We start from the raw sequence: 23251 nt of genomic DNA on the forward strand, positions 1-23251 counted from the left end.
GACTGTAAAATCCATGTTCATTTTTTCCATTAACTTAATGATGAACTATTTGAACCGAACCAAAAAGTACAAAATAACATCATTTCCTCAGCACTCTGCTTAAGAACTGAAACATTACAGTGTTGCATCTGACCCCTGCCCATCATTACCCTGCATCCTAGGCCTGGAAACAACCACTTTCATGAATTTCATTTCTTTCCATTGCACTTCTTCTTCTTCTTCTTTTTTTTTTTCTTTGAGACAGTTTTCTTTTCTCGCTCTGTTGCCCAGGCTGGAGTGCAGAGCAGTGGCACGATCTTGGCTCACTGCAACCTCCGTCTCCCAGGTTCAAGTGAATCTCCTGCCTCATCCTCCCGAGTAGCTGGGACTATAGGCACTTGCCACCATGCCTGGCTAATTTTTTGTGTGTTTTTAGTAGAAATGGGGTTCCACCATGTTAGCCAGGCTGGTCTCAAACTCCTGACTTCATGATCCGCCTGTCTCGGCCTCCCAAAGTGCTGGGATTACAGGCGTGAGCCACCGTGCCCAGCCCTTTCCATTGCACTTCTTTACACTTTTAGTATATGGATGCCTGCAAAAGTATCCCAAAACCAACAAAGGATTGTTTTAGCTATCTCACTGTTATATCCTCAGAGGTCCTCTAGACTGGCTGCACAGGAGAAATACCTAGGAAGCTTCAATCAGCACCAAAGCCTCAGTCCCTTGCCCCAGAGACACTGGATTAATTGGCTAGGGTAGATCAAGTAATTCCCCAGGGGGTTCTTATGGACAGCCAGGACAACCTATAAGGAGCCACTGATACAAATGCACTGAGTCCACCCCCTGTCCACACCAGCTTCCTCCCTCCTAGGATCTGCACTGGCTGTGGGCTGAGGGTGGAACAGTGGCTGGGGTGTGCCTGAGAAGACCAAGAGCACAGAAGCTGCCAGTCCTCATGAGCAATTGGTGGGAAGAGGCCAGAAAGAGAACTACAAAGGTAGGGAAGAATGAAATCCTGTCTCTCCAGCCTTTTCTGAGACCTTGGGAACCAGACTTTGAGGACTGAGCTAGATGGGTATAGGCTTTGGGGCTGGGAGAACAGGGCCAGGGGCTCAGCAAAGGCTTCTAGGTACAAATGGGCCCTAGTCCTCCCAGGGCCAGCTCCTGCCTAGTGGTAGAGCACAGGCCTCCTCATGTCCTCAGGAGCTTAGGGTCCCATGTCCACACCCACCCCATGTTGGTTCCCACCATCAGCAGGCCTGAGTGTAAGCACATGGGCAGAGACCTGAACATATGCAGGCATCATTCCTCTGACCATAAGAGAATACATGTGTGCACATATAAACATGCTAGTGGGCAGAGCCCACCTCAACAGGAATAAGTGCCCACAGCAGCATGTGAGGGAGATGTGAAGACTGGTGAAGGGCATGAGCAACATCCCAGCGCCATGGGGTGCAGGCTATGCCCTGGTCTACACTGCTCTGGGCCAGGCTGCCAGGAGCTGTGGCCTGGGCTGCTCCAAGCCCTGCAGCTCTGTGGAAGGGCCCCTCTCCACCCTCTCCCTGCCCTTCCCAAAGGGCTACGGGTGGATAACATGCTTCATTCAGGCCTGTCCCACGCATAAGGGTCCCATCACAGATCCATGTTCTTGATAGCCCCAGCCCCCCTCTACAGCGGGTGTTGCCAGGCCACAGGGAGGTCTGAGAGCAGGGGTCTGGCTCAGGCTCAGCCTTGGCTCATCACTGGCCCTCACAAGAGACAAGCCCTCCGGAGGGCTCCCTTTCACCCTCCTCCTCTAACCACCCCTCCTGAAACCCTACCTTAATCTGGTTGGATTAAGGCCCTATCCTCTGGGAGGCATCACCCGGGGGCTCAGGGAGCTGAGTAGGGCCACAGTTTAGTGCGCTGACCAGGGGACAGCAAACCACAGCAGGGCAGGAAGAGGGGCCACCTGGGTACTGTGAGGAAATGAGCTGCTGATGCTCCCTGCATCTTCTGGGACTTGGTATCCCAGAAATGGGAAACTGGTCTTTTCAACTGTGGTGGGGAAACAAGAACCCGGGGGAATCCGACTGCTCAGCATGTGGGAAGGGCTCTGCACAGCCCGCCCCTGCTCCTGGGGCGGCAGGGAAAAGTGGGTGAGGCCAGCACTCTGTGCCTGGGATGCCGCTGCTGTCCTGCGATGTTGTGCTGCTCCCCCGCATGGCTGCTGCTATGGGCTCTTGCCACAGCTGGACACCCTCCCCTGAGCTCCGGTGCCGGACAACTGTTTTCTGAGCATGCTAAGCAATGACCCTCTGCTGACAGGAGAAGTTACTTTAGAGGGGACAGAACTTAGGAAGACCCAGGTGTGCTGTGAGGCAAGTGGCTCCCTCCCTGACCCTTACTGCTCAGTGTGCAAGGTTACCACCTTCTCCTCCTCCCCACACCCATCCCCCCTCTCTCCCAAGGTGCCCCTCATTGCTGCTGTCACTCATCATTAGCAGTCACTGTCATTGTTAGGACAGCCCCTGTCAGGCTGCAGAGCCAAGGGAGGGGGCAGGAGAATGTCAGATGACTCACACAACCTCAAAAGAGGGGGATGGACACACACAACACAGAACCTAGATACAAGAAGCACCTCGTGAGACTCTGGTTCAACCCTTTCTTTTTCCAGAGAAGAAAGAGCAGCTTAGCAGAGTTTCCTGACAAGTCCCTCTGCTTCCCACTAGTCAGGCTTGGAGGGAGGCTGGCCTAGGAGAAAGGCCAGGCCAGGAAGTCAGCATGAGGCTGGGCAGGTGACAGGTGTAGCCAACCCAGGGTCCTCTGAGGGAGGTGGGGAAGGCTTTGCATGGACCCATCCACACTTCTTTGCCTTGTCCAAGGAAGTGTTTCTGTTTGGGGGAGGAGAGGAGTGACTCTTTGTCAAATCAGCCATCTGGACTGTCACCTAACGACCACCTAAGCCCTCGGATCAAGCTGGTTAGGACCTGAGCCCTGTCTCCTGGCTCTCTGTCCCTCTCCCAACCACTTAATGAGCCCTTGCTGATGCACACTGAGCCGGGGGCAGGACGCAGGGAGCCAACAACTGACTGAGGGGAATAAGCCCGACGGGGAGAATAAGCCCGACGGAGGGAATAAGCCTGTGAGGGACACACAGGCTCTCAGAGGAGGTGAAAGCCACACGCCAGCGGGCAGTCAGGATGGGCTTCACAGAGGGGGCCACACCAAGCTGGCCTGTCAGAGGCCGGCGGTCAGCTCCAGGGCCCCATCTCTTCAATGTGTTGGTCAGGAAATAAGAACAAGGAGGGGCTGAGTAAATCTGCGCCTGATTTTCATCTGCCTACACTGAATTATGCCATCCATTTGGAGGCAATTTTCAAGTTAAAATGTTGTCAGAAGGCTGTCACAGTTTTGATCTTTCTTTTCTGTTCTTTCTCAACCCACCCACATTTTCTAGTTAGGTTGGAAAGGGGAGTGAGGGGGATAAGAGCCTGGTTTATATTCAGAGATTTCTGGAATTGTTAAAGATAGATGAGACTTTTAGAAATTATCAAGTTTTCTCTTAGGAAAATTGAGTCCCAGTCCAATGTCACAATTAATTGTTCTTTCAGTTCCAGAACTTTTAGGGGAACTGGAGGGACCTGGCCAGGCATCCTGCAGGCTATCTCTTGGGGTTTCAGCTTGATTCTCTCTGCTGCCTGGTTCAGAGATGCCCAATAATCTCACCACTTGCTCCTTCCAGCCACCACCCTGTTCCACTGACTGCTGAACGGGGAGTCAAAGCACCAGTTTCAATCCCTGGCCTTGCCATTGACTTCTTTGACAGGACAAGTCACTGAGCTGCCACACCTACTTTTACATAAAATGAGTTAATAAACGTGGGCCGGGCGCGGTGGCTCACGCCTGTAATCCCAGCACTTTGGGAGGCCAAGGTGGGTGGATCACCTGAGGTCAGGAGTTCAAGACCAGCCTGGCCAATGTGGTGAAACCCTGTCTCTACTAAAAAAGACAAATAAAAATTAGCTGGGCATGGTGGCAAGTGCCTGTAATCCCAGCTACTTGGGAGGATGAGGAAGGAGAATCTCTTGAGCCTGGGAGGCAGAGGTTGCAGTGAGCCGAGATTGTACCATTGCACTCCAGCCTGGGCAACAAGAGTGAAACTCTGTCTCAAAAAAATAAATAAATGTGGCAGTGCTTTCGAAGGTATATTTAACACAAATGCCCAGGATGATGATGATCATTATTATTGCAGTAATAAATCCATTCTCAGCTCAGAAAAATAAGAGGGTAACCAATCAATAGCTCCAGTGTTCTTGGAATCAGAGAGTGGAAAGGAGGCTGGGAGGGAAGGAAGATGGGGTGGCAGGGAAGAGAGCTACTGACCACCTTCTATATTCTGATCACTGACATTGCCCAGCCATTGCCAGAGGGAGAAATGTGGTGGGTATGAGTTCAAGCCAGGCACCTGGAAGTCCCTGATCTCTGGGTGCCTGGAGGTGGGTGTGGAACTGGCAGACGACCTAGGCAAGGGTCACTGATTATGGATCATTTACTTTCTTCAACCCTATACTGTCCCATCTGTTTATGAAAGTCTAGACATTAGGGAAATTTAGACTTATCTAAGAGGTTAATGGAGAAGGGATATAGTAAATGTCCGGGCCAACAGAGTCAGGATTCAAAATGACCTCAAAGGGCTGGATAGATAAAACTGAGCAAGGACCAGTGTAAAGTCCTGCTCAGACCGGATGTGGTGGCTCACTCCTGTAATCTGAGCACTTTGGGAGGCCAAGGCAGGTGGATCACTTGCAGTCAGGAGTTTGAGACCAGCCTGGCCAATATGGTGAAACCCCGTCTCTACTAAAAATACAAAAACTAGCCAGGCACGGTGGCTCATGCCTGTAATCCCAGCACTTTTGGAAGGCCGAGGTGGGCAGATTGCCTGAGGTCAGGAGTTTGAAACCAGTCTGGCCAACATGGTGACACCCCGTTTCTACTAAAAATACAACAAAATTAGCCAGGCGTGGTGACAGGCACCTGTAATCCCAGCTACCTGGTAGGCTGAGGCAGGGGAATTGCTTGAACCAGGGAGGTGGAGGTTGCAGTGAGCCGAGATCACGCCACTACACTCCAGCCTGGGCGAAAGAGCAAGACTCCGTCTAAAAAAAAAAAAAAAAACTAGCCATGTGTGGTGGTGCATGCCTGTAGTCCCAGCTACTCGGGAGGCTGAGGCAAGGGAATCACTTGAACCTGGGAGGCAGAGGTTGCAGTGAGCTGAGATCACGCCACTGCACTCCAACCTGAGCAACAGCAAGACTCCATCTCAAAAACAAAACAAAACAAAACAACCCAAAAAAAAGCCTGCTCAATTTCAGAAAAAGCCAATGTGCAGGGAGGAGTGGGAGGATAGAGAGACCCAGCCTACTATCAGTTCAGGTCAAAACAACATGGACACTACAGTTACTCAGTTGAGCACTGGCTAACACCGTGGGACAGGCTGGGAAAGAAGCAACTGCAGCCTCAAGCTGCATTGACATCCTAGTTACTAGGAAGTGAGTCCCAGGCTGCAGGGACTCACCAGGTACCCACTCAAGGCAGGAGACATGCTCATTTCTCAACACCACCTGCTCATGAACAAACTGAAATGAGTTTGTCATTTTGTGCCTGCAAACAAGATGGTAACCTCCCAATGACACAACGAATTAACAAGTGGCCAAAGGAAGGGGATCAAGACAGGGAGCATCTAGAAACTGAAAATGTCTGGAGGACATGAGGTTGGAGAAGACTTAGGGAGAGCTATGGTGAACAGATCAGATGAGAGAAACAGCTTGCCATGTGCTATTCCAAAAGGCACAACTGGGCTCACAGAAGCTTCAGCAGAATAACTAGTTCACGTTAAAGGCCACCAAGATGCAACAATTTGAGACTCATGGCTGGGTCTTCAGTGATCCAAGGACAGTCATGTCAGGATATTCAGGTGCTTGCTGGCCTGGAAGAGGCCTGGACCCCCTTATGGGCCTTGAGAAGACTTCTCTGTACTTCAAGGGCACAAGGCTAGTGAAGATGGCTCATCTTTTGTGGCCAGAATTGCCTTCAGTTCAGTTTTCAGTTCATGGAAGCCCAGAGCAGGTATGTGGGATAAGACAGAGGATTAGGAGGAGGGAATGACAACATATATATTAAAAAGTCACTACCTGCATCAAATGTATGAGTATAGCTGGGAGACAACTACCTGGTATGGATTGAAAGGCATCAAAGAGGCCCAGAGTCCTGTATTAACAGAATACACCCCAAGGCCAAAAATTCCTCCTTAGATGACAGCAGTATTACCCCAAGTGAAGGACATTTGCCATCTGGGGAGGGTACCATGATGATTTATTGGGTCAACATGTGGACATCCAGCAGAGAAGCCTGGAGGGGCTGAGACATAGGGTAGAGAAGGCATCCTGCAGCCCAGGGTTAAGCAAACTCTGCCAACTTTACAAAATGCTCTCACCCAAGGAGTGCCAGAGGGTGAAGCTGGGGAGGGTCCTCATCCACTTCCTCCATCCTACCCCATACTTCCTGTGGCCACTCCTTACTTCCCTAATCCTATTAGTAGGAGCTCTTCTCCTTACCTTCCCAAATCCAATCTATTGCATTCTGTTAATTCTTTCTGAACATCTTTGGAATCTGTTCCATCCACTCTACCCCTCAGTAACCCCTCAAAGTCATGGTCTTGGCGGAGGCACTATCATCTCTACCAACCTGAATACACTCCAAACAGACCTCTTTGTTGATCTCTTTTACCGCAATCTATTCAGCCCAAGCAGTCAGATTAATATCTCCAAAGCACAGCATCAGCCATGTCCCTCCCTTGCTCCAAAACATTTAGTGGACCCTAAATATGCAGCAGATCAAGTCCACCTTCTTTCTGTGGCCATTCAAGGACACAGCTTTGCCCTCCAGCCTGTCTCTGACCACCCACTTTCCTACCCACTACCCTGCTCCTCAATGTGCCAAACTGAACTGTCTACCATCCTCTTACCCCATTCCCTGCCTTTGTCTCTCAGGCAGGCCACTTTGCCTGGGATGCTGTCACTCCCATGCTTCAGGGACCACCTGAAGAGCCGTCTCTTCCATGAAGATGGAGGGAGACTTTGCTGAAATCCTCTTTTCCCCTTCCTGAGCGCCTTTAGATGCATGCCTGTCCCACGCACCAGAAGTTTGTTACCTGCTTCTGATGCCATCTCTTCTGCTGCTAAGTTATGACTTAACGCCTGAATAATGTGCTGGTTTTCACCAGTGTATGTTCTATTTTCCTACCAAGACTATAAATTCGAATCCCAGAGAGTGGAGTGGGGATGGTATCTCCTCCATCCTAGGGTGAAGCATAGCAACACTTGGTAAGGCACACTGACTGGAGAGACCTGGGTTTTAGTTCTCTGCTGCCATTAACTGGTCATGTGACTTTGGGTTTCCTTCCCTGCAAAATGATGAAGCAGTGGATACATATCGCTTCCAGCTCTGGTATTCTCTGAGTCTATTTGACTGTGGGCTGACCCACCCAGCTCTAGGCCTGGCTAGGGAAGGAGCAAGGGAGGCTATGGACAAGCCCAGGGAGAGGGAGAGGGAGAGGGAGATGGGGAGCTAATAGCTCTGGAGGAAGGAAGGACATGCTGGGCTAATGGGATAATTGGATAATCCTCAGAGCTAGGGGCTGCCAGGCTGGGGCCAGCTGTTAGAAGCAGACACAAATAGCACAAGCAAAACAAGGGCGCTGATGCAGGAAGCAGCTTGCTGAGAGATATGGAGGAAGGTGGGTGGTGGCCAGAGGGTGGGGGAGGGGACAAAGAGAAACTGGAGCCCCTTTCTGTTGAAATTTTGAGGGCAGGATCTTAAGGTCTTGTACTCTGACCCCATTTAGAAAGACTGCATTTAAGGATCCTGGCCTTCTATATACCAAAGAACATTCTTAAGAGACCAGTGGTTTATCTTGGCCTCCACAGTGTCCTGGCCACCAAGGACCTTTAAGGACCATAAAGCCCTCATCCTTGCCCTTTGAGGGTTATCTGCAAATGGGGCATCCATTTGACATGCCTGTGAAAATATTGCTGGACTCTTACAAAATATTAATTTTGGATACATGACTCAGTGGGTCCCTTCATTTCAGGCAGATAAGTGGTTCTGTCAGTGGGGTTGGGCACAGAACAAAAGAAATTTTGGAGGGGTCTAGGACCCAACTCTGCTAGGTCACATAAGTCATGACCTCAGTGACTGGACCTCAGTTAACCCATCTATAAAATGGGGACAATAAGCATTACCCTCCCTGCAAGGCTGTTGTGGAGATAAAATGAGATCATGAATGGGAAAGTAATTTGAAATGCAAGTGCTTTGCCAAGCACTTTAGTCCCAACTCTGTTTCTAATTTTGTATGATTTTAGAAAGGCTATTTCCTTTCTCTGAGTTCCAGTGTCTTCCACTATAAGATGATGAGATCAGACTAGATGCTCCTTAAATTCCCTTCTAATTCTAATGACTCTAATTCTTATAAAAAATAGTATATTTACATTTGTATACCCTATAAGGACAGTATGAGAAAAGAAAATTAGAGGCCAATTTTATTAATGAACATAGATATAAAATACTAAAGATTAGCAAGCCATATCTAGCAATGTACAAAAATATATATAAATCATTATCCAGTAGGGTTTATCCCAGGAATGCAAGGATGGTTTCACATCAGATAATCATTCAATATCATTCATATTAATAAGTTAAAGAACACTAAAGGAGAATCTCAACAGATGCAGAAAATGCATTTGATTTAAAAAAGTCAACACCCAATCATAGAAAAAACTGTTAGCAAACTAGAAATATAAAAACATTTTCTTAACTCAATAAAGTATATTTTTCAACATCTCACTGAACACACCATAGTCAATGGTGAAATAGAAGCCTTCTCTTTCGGTCAGGCATGGTGGCTCATGTCTGTAATCCCAGCACATTGGGAGGCTGAGGTGGGCAGATCACGAGGTCAGGAGTTCAAGACCAGCCTGGCCAACATGGTGAAACCCCATCTCCACTAAAAAATACAAAAATTAGCTGGTTGTGGTGGCACATACCTGTAATCCCAGCTACATGGGAGCCTGAGGCAGGAGAATCGCTTGAAGCCGGAAGGCAGAGATTGCACTGAACTGAGATCACGCCACTGCACTGCAGCCTGGACTACAGAGGGAGACTCTATCTCAAAAAAAAAATTAAAAAAATAAGAAGCCTTCTCTTTCTAGTCAAGACCAAACCCACTATTCTATCCAATATAGTACTAAAGTTCCTAGAGATCACAATAATACATGAAAAAGAAAAGAAACAAAATAACATTATCTGCAGCTGAATTAACTGTCTATATAGAAAAATTCAAAACATTTCTTTGGAGTATTATTGGAACTAATGAGAGTTTATCAAGGCTGTCGGATATAAAATCAACATAAAAAACCAACAGCATTCCTATAGGGCAGCAAAAACTATTATAAGTCATTTAAAATATATCATTTATAATAGTAGCAAAAACCAGAAGGTACCTAGAATAAATCCAACAAATGCACAAAAAGAAGACTCAGATGAGGAGATGTGCCATGTTCATGGATGGGAAGAATCAATACTATAAAACTGGCAATTATCCCCAGTCCATCCGGAAATCAAGTGTAATCCTTTAAAATTTCCAATAGATTTTCTTTCATAAATTATACATTTTGGATCCTAAAAATCATTTGAAAAGAAAAAAGGCCAAGAAGAGCCACAATAATCTTCTTCCTTTTAAAGAAGGTGAAGAATTGTCCTAACATACAATAGTGTGGTACAGGAACAGGCAAACAGATGAAGTGAATGAGACACAAAGGTTAGAAGCAAACCTGTCTTTGTATGGGAATGTGGTATGTGGTAGAGGTCACATTACAAACCACAGAAAAAGCATGGAAGGTTCATTAAGTGGTTCTGAAACATGGAAAGGTAAAATTGAAGACAAAGGTGAAAGAAACAAAGATCTTTAACACTTTAAAAAGCAAATATATGAAAATGTCTTTATGACCTCTGGCCAAAGATTTCTTAAAACACAAAAGCAAAGCCATAAAAGAATATGCTGCTAAATTAACTAATGAAACTTTAAAAAAAATTTTTTCATGAAGAAACAACGTAAAGTACAAAGACAAGCCACAGACTGGAAGAAGGTATCTGCAATGCATATAATCAATAAAGGATTAGTGTCTGTAATATATAACTCCTATGAAAATAAACAAAGATATTATCAGACACCTTAGAAGAAAAAACCTAAATGATCAACAAACACATGAAAATAAATTCGATCTCACTAGTAATTAGGAAAATGAAAATTAAAATATATTTTACCACCATTCACAGTCAGCCAACTAGCAACAATTTAAAAGTCTTGGTGGGGAACAGAAATACATAATACCTAGTAGAGTTGAAGATGTGAATAGCCTATAACCTAGCATTTTCCATTTCTAAGCCTCAATCTTCAATCAAGTCACACATATATTTTTAAAAACCATGCACTTGGATGTTCATTGTGTCACTGTAATACTAAAAATGTCAAAGCAACATGTTTAGTATTTCTTCGTATTAGTATCTTTTAGAGTTAGAATGGATATATGAACTGTGGTTTACTACTTCAATGAACTATCATACAGCAGGCAAAATAAATGAACTCATTATATCAACACCTGTTCTATATTCCAAGTTAAATTTCTCTAGCTATTTCCAGACCAGACCTTGAATTTCCACCTTTGTGCCAGTGCTCATGGTTATTGTCTTTCCTCTCACTTTTAGCCCAAAAAATTTTAATGATATAATGTAAATGCCCCTTCCTCCTAAAACATCCCAGGATCCTTTAAATTCTGATATTAGAAATTAGAAAACCAAGACCAAAAAAAGTCGAGTCATGCTAAGTTCACATGGCAGATGACTGGCAGAATTGGAACCAGAACCCTGGTCTTTATATCCGTCTTTATACCCATGCAAGGCCACAGATAATCTCAAAAGATGATAAAATACAGAACAAATCCCAACTCCTAGCCTAGGCCACTTTATCCCACAAACATCCCTGGAACAGCTGTGGTCCCAGCTTCTACAACCCCTTCTAGCCTGTGAAGTGTTAAGATCTGGCTTCACTACTATGTGACTATGAGTCTATGTGACTTTGAGTAAGTCAAACTCTCTTGTGCCTCAGTTTCCTTATCTGTTAGCTGCCAATAATTCCTGCCTGGCTACTGCATAAGCTCATTAATAGAATCAAACGAAATAAACGATAATAAACTAGAATTGTATTAAATACATAGAAATATTTACCTTTTTATTATTTTCAAGATATAGAAATGCCTGCCCTCTTGCTAAAAGAATCATGGGATGTCTGATTTGTAAATAAATTTAATTTTGAGAGTTTGCCATTGCTTGGTGATGGAGGGGAGATGTTGTCCTTATACAAGCAGCAGGACTCTGAAAGCTCTACTCCCTTTTCCTGCCCTCTTCTGCTTGGAGGTTTTGTGCCACTGAGTTCCTTGGCACAGGAGGACCAGCAGGCAGACTGGGGTCCCCGGAGGCGGGAGCAGCCAGCCCTGACAAAATACTGAAGTTGGTCAAGATTGTCTTTAAAATCTCTTCCCTGTGCTCTTTCCCCCGGTTTAGCCTTCGCTACATCTTTCCTGGGTTACTGAGGAAGGGGTTCTATACAACCTCCTCCCTCTCCACCAACCACTATGCAGTTTCCCACCATTCAAGATCTACAAGGGGCCAGGCGCGGTGGCTCACGCCTGTAATCCCAGCACTTTGGGAGGCCGAGCTGGGCGAATCACTTGAGGCCAGAAGTTTGAGACCAGCCTGGCCAACATGGAGAAACCCCATCTCTACTAAAAATACAAAAATTAGCCAGGTACGTGGCACACATCTGTAATCCTGGCTACTCGGGAGGCTGAAGCAGGAGAATTGCTTGAACCCGGGAGGCAAAGGCTGCAGTGAACTGAGATCACACCACTGCACTCCAGCCTGGGTGATAAGAGTGAGACTCCATCTCTAAAAAAAAAAAAAAAAAAAAAACCCACAAGGACCAAAGACTGCGAGGTTGGGAAATGATGTGCCTGGCCCCATTTTGGCCGAGTCAGTATTCAACAAATGCTGAACTGAGCCAAAAGGACTGCCTGTGTGTCTTCCCCATTAACCAGCAGCTTTCTCCTAAGCAGGTCCTCCTGTTCACAAGGAAAACGTCTGATGGTTCCCTTCCCACAGACTACTGGGGACCACTGCATTTGCCCTCCCCTCCTAGGCTCTATGCATTTTCAAACAGGCCCCTGGAGAGGAATGGTAAACCTGGGGGCGGTCACATAGGGCAGTTAGGGCAGTGGAGGGAGGAACAACGGTTGAGAGTGTAGGGGCTTGAGGACTCTACTCCCTTCCCTTTCTTGCCCTGACTCCTCTGCTGCAGCCCAGAGGTGTCACACCACCATGTTCCCTGACATCAGCAGGCAGGTGGCCTGAGGTGTCTACAGTCAGAGCTACGGCTGAGAAAGGCTTTGAAGTTACACAGGTTATGTTACCTCTCTTTTCTCATTTTTAAAATAAAGAAATATTTTCCATTCTCCTACTTTACAAAGCTGTTAAGAAGATTAAATGTAAAAATGAGTAAAAAGAGAAGTAGGACAGTCAAGTCTGCCAGGCCCTCCTGCCTGTGACCCTTGGGTCGCTGCCAGCTTGGACCTCAGTCCAGCTTCCCAGGGCTCCCTCCGATGGTCCTCCTCTCACCCAGACCAAGGACACTAGGACTAAACATGGGAGGCCCTGCCCTCCTGAGTGACTCTTTATCTATACAGGATTGTATTCTCTGCCAAATAGACCAAAAGGAAGGAAGGCCGGCAAGACATTAGCTCTTTTCTTAGCTCTCAAATAGCTGACATTTCAGGAAACTGAAATTCTGAATGGGACCAGAGGTGATTTCAATTCATTGTGCCTGTCTGCAGAGTCAGTCTATATGAGGACTCCATTATATAGGACGTACTTCTAGAAGTTCAGCGAAACCCTTGTCAATAAATCTCTTTCAAACTTATCTACTCATGCTTGGAAATCCATCATTAGAGCTTTACTTCTTTGGCACAAGCCAAATGTGGGTTTTTGTCTTTTATAAAAGACATATCAGTCATATCAGTCATCTCAGTGTGAATGGAGTATACTGGTCCTTTCCTGGGAGCAGGCTCATACGAAGAGAAGACTAGAACACTGAAGACTTGTAGCCTCTGAAACTAGAAGAGGGAAGATGGGCAGTGTGTGGAAGAGAAAGGATGTAGAGGGAGGTGGAGCTGGTGAAGGCTTTCCACCTGAACAGTCAGGTATGATCTCCAAAGTACCCAACAAAGCTACATGTAGGCCAGGTACAGTGGCTCATACCTATAATCCCAGCCCTTTAGGAGGCTGAGGCAGGAGGATCCTTTGAGACCAGGAGTTCAAGTCCAGCCTCAGCAACATAGCAAGACACGATCTCTACAAAGAATTTTTAAAAATTAGCCGGGCATGGTGGCCATGACTGTGGTCCTAGCTACTTGGGAGGCTGAGGCAGGAAGATTACTTGAGCCCAAGAGTTCAAGGTTACAGTAAGCCATAATCGTGCCACTGCACTCCAGCCTGGGTGCAGAGTGAGACCCTCTCTAAAAACAAACAAACATAACAAAAAAACTACATGTAACAAAGCCAGACAGAAAGAGAGATTATTCTGCATGATTCCATTTATATCTAACAAATGAAAACTAATCTATAGTGACAGAAGGTAATCAATCAGTGGTTGCCTAGGCCAGGTTGGGAGGAGGCAGGAGGGTGGAACTACAAAGGGGCATGAGGGAACTTTAGGGGCGATAGTTATCTTGATTATGATGATGGCTGCAGGACTGTATATATATGTCAAAACTTATCAAGTCATACACTGTAAATAAGTGCAGTTTATTGTATGTCAGTTATACCTCAATAACACTTTTTTTTTTAAAGACAGAGTCTCCCTCTGTTGCCCAGGCTGCAGTGCAATGACCAGATCTCAGCTCACTGCAACCTCTGCCTCCTGGGTTCAAGTGATTCTCCTTCCTCAGCCTCCCAAGCAGCTGGGACTACAGGTACATACCACCATGCCTGGCTACTTTTTGTATCTTTAGTAGAGATGGGGTTTCACCATGTTGGCCAGATGGTCTCAAACTCCTGATCTCAAGTGATCCACCTGCCTCCACCTCCCGAAGTGTTATGGGAGCCACTATGCCTGGCCTATAACACTTTTTTTTTTTTTTTTTTTAAGAGTCTCGCTTTGTCATCCAGGCTGGTGTGCAGTAGTGCAATCTCGGCTCACTGCAAGCTCTGCCTCCCAGGTTCACGCCATTCTCCTGCCTCAGCCTCCTGAGTAGCTGGGACTACAGGCGCCTGCCACCAGGCCCAGCTAATTTTGTTTGTTTGTTTTGAGACAGAGTCTTGCTCTATCACCCAGGCTGGAGTGCAGTGGTGCGATCTCCGCTCACTGCAAGCTCCACCTCCTGGGTTCACGCCATTCTCCTGCCTCAGCCTCCCGAGTAGCTGGGACTATAGGCACCTGCCACCACATCCGGCTAATTTTTTTTGTATTTTTTTTAGTAGAGACAGGGTTTCACCATGTTAGCCAGGATGGTCTCGATCTCCTGACCTCATGATACACCCGCCTCGGCCTCCCAAAGTGCTGGCATTACAGGCATTAGCCACTGTGCCCGGCCGCTAATTTTGTTTTTGTATTTTTAGTAGAGACGGGGTTTCACTGTGTCAGCCAGGATGGTCTCGATCTCCTGACCTTATGATCTGCCCACTTCAGCCTCCTAAAGTGCTAGGATTATAAGCATGAGCCACCACACCTGGCCAACACTTTTTTGTATAAAAAAAAAAAAAAAAAAAAAAAGGGTCTCACTGTGTTGCCCAGGCTGAAGTACAGTGACCATTCACAGTGCACTACAGCCTTGAACTCCTAGGCTCCAGCAATCCTCCTGCCTCACTTTTCCAAGAAGCTGGGACTACAGGATCACGTAACCACATCTGGCAATAACAATTTTTTTAAAAGAGTGAAAACACAAACCTACAGTATTTTGTGCCTGCCAAATAATGTCTCACATGCCTCTGCTAAGTTCTGGCAGAAACAAGTGTTTTCCAGCATGATAATTCACCTTTCTGGGAATTGGATTTTCTCTCTGTGAGTTGATAGGGCTGAACTTGATGATCCCAAAGTCTGATCCATATATAATAGTCTAAGTAGTGAGAATCAAATATGTTAACTGATAGAAATCGACTATGAAAGCTTAAAGGGTTTAATACAAATATAAGATACGAATCATTAAATAACTAGTATATACAGAGATACTAAATAAAAATAGTGGATTAGGCCAGGCGCAGTGGCTCATGCCTGTAATCTCAGCATTTTGGGAGGCCAAGGTGGGCACATGACTTGAGGTCAGGAGTCTGAGACCAGCCTGACCAACATGGTGAAACCCCATCTCAACTACAAATACGAAAATTAGCCAGGCGTGGCAGTGGGCACCTGTAATTCCAGCTACTCCTGCTGAGGCAGGAGATTCGTTTGAACCTGGGAGGCGGAGGTTGCAGCAAGCCAAGATTCTGCCACTGCACTCCAGCCTGGGTGACAAGAGTGAGACTCTGTCTCAAAAAAAAAAAAAAAAAAAAAAAAAAGTGAATTAAACACATGCATCTAATTTTGCTATATCTAAAACTTCATCAAAAAAATGCTTTTTGGCCAGGTGCGGTGGCTCATGCCTGTAATCCCAACACTTCGGGAGGCCGAGGCAAGTGGATCACTTGAGGTCAGGAGTTTGAGACCACCTGGCCAACATGGTGAAACCCCATCTCTACTAAAAATACAAAAAATAGCTGGACGTGGTGGTGCATGCCTGTAATCCTAGCCTCTTGGGAGGCTGAGGTAGGAGAATCGCTTGAATCCAGGAGGTAGGGATTGCAGTGAGCCAAGATTACGCCACTGCACTCCACCCTGGGCAATAGAGCAAGACTCCTCCGTCTCAAAAAAAAAATTTTTTTTTCAAGGGTGAAGCCTACAATAGGAGCTCTTGGAAAGAAAAAATATGACATCAGAAACAAAATGCTTAGTGGAAGGATTAGAAAACATTGAGGAAATTTTCCAGGAAGTAGAATAAAAAGACAAAATAGAAACTAGGAAGGAACAGATGAGAAATTCATCCCGATATGTGAATAATAAGTTTTAGAAATACAACAAAGGAAATGAAATAATTCAACAAAACACTCCAGAATCGAAAGGACATGACTTTTCAGATTGAAAGGGTCACGAATGGCCAGGACAATAGGTGTGTCATTGTAAAATTTCTTAATGCTAGGGACAAAGAAATCCCGCAAGGTCGCACACACAGAGTGAGGAATCAGAATGGCTTTGGCCTTCTCAACAGCAGCACTGGAAGCTAGAAGACGACAGGGCTGAGGAATCTAAGTTCTGAGGCAAAACGATTTCTTACCTAGAATTCCACACTCAATTAACCAAGTGTTAGACATTTTCAGACACACAAGATTTTGAAAAAAAATTATCTCTTGTGTACTCCCAGGAAACTCCTGGAGGACATATGTTATCAAAACGAGGGAAGAAAGCATAAAACGAGAAGACATGGGATCCAGAAAACAGGCAATCTAACACAAGAAAGAGGCAAGGGAATCCCCCGGACAGTGGTAAACAGAGGTTCCAGAATAGCAGTGTGTAGCAGGCCCCCAGTGCAGGAGAGAAGGCTCCAAGAGACTTTCCTGAGAAAAATGTATTGAGAGAAGATCTAGGTAATTGGCAGACTTTAAGTGGTAAGAGTGACTAGTGGTAAGGCCTTAGAAACCTAGGTGGATGAAAAAAGATAAGCAAAACAAAGTGATGTGTTAGATAGGAAAAGCAATCATGGCTGACTACATGGCTTAGCTGCAAGTGGCATTTACACTGTCATAACAAACACTATTATCTACAAAACTTACACTATACTGGGAGCAAGGGGGCACAGAGAGGGATGCATATGTATAGAGGGGGCAAATGAAGAAGGAGCTAAATCCTCATCTTCCATAGTGGGAAGTCAACAGATAAGGCCTAAAGGAAAAAACAGGAAGTAGTATTATAAAACATGTTATTTGGAGATAAGTAAATTCCAAAAGAATTAAACAAGTTGAAATTGGTCCCTCTAAGGAAAAGGAAATGGGGTTGGGGTGGGTACAGGGAGGTTGAGGACTGCTCTTTGTCTTAACAAATCTTATAGAACTAGTTCCCTTTTTAATCAATGTTCCTGTATAACTTTGATAAAATTTAAAATTAAAAAATTACCATGGTGAAGGGTGATGAAATGAACGCTTACTGAATGCAGTCAGTGTGGACAGGTGCTCCCCATATAGGTGCCACCCTGCTGGTGTCCAAGCTTTCTGAGCTGTTACAGATCACGCCCAAGGTATGCAGGAAGGTGCCTCCATTTGGGAAACAGCATGGGGGCTGGTCCCACACGGTGCTGACTGCTGCCTCAGTAAGTCACTTAGCCTAAGTCTCAGCTGTCCCACTTTGCAGAATCAGATTCAAGGAGTGGTGAAGGTTTCATGGGCAAGTGCCTGTAGAATACCTGGATGGGCAGCCACCTACTTCAGGTCCTGATCTGGAGAAAAGAAAGCAGTAGGAAAGCAGTGAGCAGAACAGAAAAATATGCAGTCTGATAGTGGAAATAGACTCCGGCCCCTGGTGGCATGAAAAAGAGGAGCCCCTGCAGAGCAGAGCTACTTGTGAGCTGGCTCACACCCTGCATGTCAGATTCTGATCGTACTCCTGTGTGCTGGAGAGTTTCTGTTTCAGAATGTTGAAATGGTGGTTTCTGAGAGTGAGCTCTGTTGTCAGATACTCCAGCAGCAGCACAGTGTGAAGCATATCTCGGGATAAACACCTATCAGAGGCCACAGTCTAGTTAGCGAGCTGAGATAAACCATGTTCTAGGAGAACTCACAATACAAGGTGTGGCGAGGAAGAAAAATGCCCCAAAGGAGGAATGAAAACATCCAGCTTCCTGGATGCCTTCTCTGACACTTCTTGCTTTGTGACTTTGAATAAGTCACTCGCCATCATCACTCACTTTTCTCTTCTGTAAAAGGACTGGACTAGATGCTTTCAAGGGTCCTTTCCTGGCATGTAAGAAAGTAAACTCACAGCTGGGCACGGCGGTTCACGCCTGTAATCCCAGCACTTTGGGAAGCCAAGGCAGGCGGATCACCTGAGGTCAGGAGTTTGAGACCAGTCTGGCCAACATGGTGAAACCCTGTTTCTACTAAAAAAATACAAAATTAGCTGGTTGTGGTGGTGCATGCCTGTAATCCCAGCTACTTGGGAGGCTGAGGCAGCAGAATGGCCTGAACCTGGGAGGCGGAGGTTGCAGTGAGCCGAGATTGTGCCACTGCACACCAGCCTGGGTGGCAAAGCAAGACTGTGTCTCAAAAAAAAAGAAAAGTAAACTCCCTGAGGGCAGAGACCTTGTCTGACTTGTTCATTGCTCTGTCCTCAGTACCCAGCAGAGTGCTTGATACAACCAGGTGCTTGATGAATACTTGTTGAATGAATGAAATGGAAGATAAAAGCAATCAGTTTTTTAGAGTCTTAAAACTGAAAAATGACCCCAGTCAATGCTTTAATTTCACAGGTGAAAAAACAAAAGCCCAGTGAGGAGGGAAAAAATGTGCTTGTGATCACCATAGCTAAGCAGGAATGGAGCTGAGATTCAAGTCCCAGCACTGTGGGAACTCAATTGAGGGTAGGTTAGGGTAGACTAGACGGGTGAGGGAAGGCCACATCTTTAACTATTCAGAGGTGAACTTCAGGGTAACAGTCTTCCGAACTAACTAATAAAGTTTGGCCGTGGGGCAAGACGTAGTGAAAAGTATATGCAGTTCTCTGGGTTCAAGTTCCACCTCTGCTACTTACCTGTGTGATCCTGGCCTAGCTACCTAATCTCTGAATCTGTTTTTTTGGAAAAAGAGATAATAATAATATCTACTTTACATAATTTCTGTCAGAATATAAGTAAGTTGGATATGGTATGTGAAAAAAAATTTTTCAAGATGTCAAATCTCATAGGTTGTTAATGTGTTTAGCCTAGCTCCCTCCTAGTAATATCTAATTCACTAACAAATCAACATAGTTTATTAATAATGGTTTATTCAGCCAGTTAGTTGTCACTTTGAAAATCAAATGGAAGAACTTTGAAGGGTAGGTAAGTTTTGATGGAGTAGAGCAGGAGGAAGAAAAACTGGGGAGTTAGAATCTAGGTGGGGAGGGCCAGGTTTGGTGGCTCATGCCTGTAATCCCAGTACTTTGGGAGGATCGCTCAAGCCCAGGAGTTTGAGCCAGCCTGGGCAACGTGGCAAGACCTCGTCGGTACTAAAAGTTAAAAAAAAAAAAAAAATGTTAGCTAGGTGTGGTAGTGTGCACTACTTGGGATGCCAAGGTGGGAGAATTGCTTAAGCCCCGGAGGTCAAGGCTGCAGTGAACCAGGATTATGCCACTGCACTCCAGCCTGGGCAACAGAGTGAGATCCTACCTCAAAAACAGAAAAAAGAAAGAATCTAGGTGGGGGCATTGCAGGGGCCAGTCCTGAGGAGCCAAGGGCAAGCACAGAGAGGCCCAGGAGTCGGAAACCAGATTCCATACTCTGTGACTGGGAGAACCTGTTAACCCTCTTGGTCTGTTTCTTCATCTGAAGTGGAAGGATAATGACAGTACCTCTGCTAACTTGGAGGCTGCTGTAATATCACGAGACCATGGATGTGAAGAATTTTTAGGGATCATCAACTGCCATCTCCACAGATGGGAGACTATCATTCCTTTATAAGAGTATGGATGAGAGGGTAAGAGACATACTTGAAATAAACCTTGCCTATCAAATTGTCTCCCCTAAATTTATATTTTGAAGTCCTAATCCCCAGGGTGACTGTATTTGGAGATAAGGCCTTTAAAGAGGTAATTAAGGTTATATAAGGTCATAAGAGCAGGGCTCTAATCCAATAGGACTGGTGTCCTTCCAAGAAGAGGAAGAGACACCAGGGATGTATGTGCAGAGAGAAAAGGCCATGGGAGAACACAGCGTTAAGACAGCCATTGGCATGCCCAGGAGAGACACCTCACAAGAAACCAACCCTGCCAACATCTTGATCTTGGACTTCCAGCCTTCATAACTATGAAAAATAAATTTCCTGTTTAAGCCACCCAGTCTGTGGTATTTTGTTATGGCAGCCGTAGCAGAACTAATACATCCACCTTACGGTTTTGCTTCCCTTACTCCTTCCCCCAGAACAAGTTCTCTCTTCATACGTAATGGCATTGCACAAAAATAGCTTCTGGTCAGCCAGTAAGGCAGGAGGCAGCGTGACTAATGGGCAGGACCAGGTGTTGGGACCTTGACCAGTCTATTGGCAGGTTGTACTCCTGAACTGCTAAGTGGGTGGAACCAGTTTTGTCTGTTCTTAGACACCAAGTTTGTCTTCCAAGATTCTGAGGCTCGACAGAATGATGAACTGTTTAAAGAGCTTTTAGTCACAGGGAAGGATTTAGGCCCATGATTAAAGCTCAACTTCCCCCTTTGTTATGTCCTGGGTAATTTGAATAATGTTGCCTTAAAAATAGGGGACAAGTAGGCCGGGTGCGGTGGCTCACACCTGTAATCCCAGCACTTTGGGAGGCCGAGGCAGGTGGATCACCTGAGGTCAGGAGTTCAAGACCAGCCTGGACAACATGGCAAAACCCCGCCTCTACTAAAAATACAAAAAAATAGCTGGGCGTGGTAGCACATGCCTGTAGTCCCAGCTACTGAGGAGGCTAAGGCAGGAGAATCGCTTGAACCTGGGAGGCAGAGGTTGCAGTGAGCCGAGATCACGCCATTGCACTCCAGCCTGGGCAACAGGGCAAGACTCTGTCTCAAAAAAAAAAAAGAAAAGAAAAGAAATAGGGGACAACATTTATATCCTGATTAGAAGCTCCTAAAGTAAATACATAAGCTTCCTTGGGATTAGATTGTCAGAAATTTCAAAAAAACAAATCTGGTAACTCTGCATTATTCAGTCAACAAATTTTCATGGTCACCTACTATATGCCAACCTCTACTGTAAATTATACAGATACAATAGGAATAAAATAGACTTAGTTCCTTTTTTTTTTTTTTTTTTTTTTTTTTTTGAGATGGAGTCTTGCTCTGTCACCCAGGCTGGAGTACAGTGGCGCGATCTTGGCTGACTGCAACCTCCGCCTCTCGGGTTCAAGAGATTCTCCTGCCTCAGTCTCCTGAGTAGCTGGAACTATAGGTGCGTGCCACCATGCCCGGCTTATTTTTTATGTTTTTAGTAGAGACGGGGTTTCACCGTGTTAGCCAGGATGGTCTCGATCTCCTGACCTCGTGATCCACCCGCCTCGGCCTCCCAAAGTGCGGGGATTACAGGCATGAGCCATCATGCCCGGCCAAAAATTTTTTAGACAGTACACCTGCAGAGGGCACATACCATGAATGGAACTTGCAGGACTGGAGGTTGCTCTGGGTGTGTCAGTGAGTGAGTGGTGAATGAATGTGAAGGCCCACGGCATTACTGTGCACTACTGTAGACTTTATAAACACTGTATACTTGGGCTACACTAAATGTATTTTTAAAATTTTCTTTCTTCAATAAATTAAGCTTAGCTTATAGTAACTTTTTGACATTATAAACCTTCTAATTTTTAACCTTTTGACTCTTTTGTAATAACCCTTAGCTTAAAATACCAAAACATTGTACAGCTGTACAAAAATAGCTTATTTATATCCTTATTCTATAAGTTTATTTCCATTTTTAAAATTTTATTTTTGTTTTACTTTTTAAACAGTTTTGTTTGAAACTAAGACAGACACATACACATTAACCTAGGTCAGGGCTTTCCAGAGACCCTCCCTACCCAGGGTCAGGATCATCAATATCACTGTCTCCCATCTCCACATCCTGTCCCACTGGAAGCTCCATGCAATAATATGCACGGAGCTATACTCTATGATAATAATACTTTCTTCTCAAATATTTCCTGAAGGACCTACCTGAGGCTGTTTTACAGTTAACTTTTTTTTCCTATAAGTAGAAAGAGTACACTCTAAAATAACGATTAATAGTATAGTAAATATATAAACTAGTAACATCATCATTTATTTTGAAGTATTATGCACTGTATGTAATCGTATGTGCTATATTTTTATATGACTGGCAGTGCAATAGGTGTGTTTACACCAACATCACCAAAAGCACATAAGTAATGCACTGCAATAGGATGGTATAATGGCCATGACATCACCAGGCAATGGGAATTTTTCAGCTCCATTATAATCTCACGGGCCCACCATTAGATATGTTATGTGGCACATCACTGTAAAACTCTTTGGCCTGGCATTGAAAACCCAGTTCAATCTGGGCCTCCTACCCTCCTATTTAGATGTCTTGTTCCAACCAAGGGTCATCCCCAGTCAAATCTTTCAAAACTCCAGTTCACTAACTAGAATGCTTACTATGCCTTACTTAAATCCTATCCATCTGGCAAGGTATGGCAGGCAGCCTCTAAGATGGCTCCCATGATCTCTGCCTCGTGGTATTCACATCCTTGTATGTGGGCTGAACTTGGTGACTCACTGCTGATAACAAGAATACAACAAAAGTGATGGGATATCGCTTCTGAGATTAGGTTGCAAAAGGAATGTGGCTTCCATCTTGGTCACGCTTCCTCTCTTAAACCTCTCACCCTGGTGAAGCCGGCACCAAGTCTTGAAGCAGCCCTATAGAGAGGCTTATGTCTGGAGGGACTGAGGCCTACCAACGACCACTTCAGTGAGCTTGAAACTGGATTCTTCTCTACCCTCTGATGAGCCTTTAGGCTGAGAGCTTGACTAAAACCTCATGAAAGACTGAGCCAGAGGCACCTGGCTGAGCTACACCTGGATTCTTGACCCATAGAAACTGTTGGATAATAAATGTTTATTGTTTTAGGCCACTAAGTTTTAAGGTAATTTGTCATGGAAGAATAGACACTAGGCTATGCGTGGCAGCTCACACCTGTAATCCTACCACTTTGGGAGGCTGACGCAGGAGGATCCTTTGAGCTCAGGAATTCAAGACCAGCCTGGGCAACACAGTAAGACCCTGTCTCTATAAAAAAAAAAAAAAATAGACAACTAAAACACAAAGTGGAGCAATATGTTACACAGCAATAGAT

General features: G+C 45.4%; 1 protein-coding gene across 5 annotated transcripts in view; it reads right to left on the bottom strand.

Moving 5' to 3' along the window:
• The window catches only part of LOC104003709 (uncharacterized), a 65563-nt gene that overhangs the window by 13900 nt on the left and 28412 nt on the right, over positions 1-23251 (bottom strand). Inside the window, exons 3-4 of one of the 5 annotated variants that reach the window (XR_008541645.2) lie at positions 17361-17648; positions 9063-9180 (exon numbers count right to left, since the gene is read on the bottom strand). The exons of 3 other annotated variants lie outside the window; for them this stretch is intronic. The gene's annotated coding sequence lies outside the window, so the exon portion shown is untranslated. Of the gene's footprint in view, positions 1-9062; positions 9181-17329; positions 17649-23251 lie in introns of all 5 variants that reach the window. One more of the 5 variants, XR_008541643.2, reaches the window with a different exon arrangement.

Source organism: Pan troglodytes, chromosome 23 (genome assembly GCF_028858775.2).
Source record: "Pan troglodytes isolate AG18354 chromosome 23, NHGRI_mPanTro3-v2.0_pri, whole genome shotgun sequence".
In the NCBI taxonomy this organism is placed as follows: Eukaryota; Metazoa; Chordata; class Mammalia; order Primates; family Hominidae; genus Pan; species Pan troglodytes.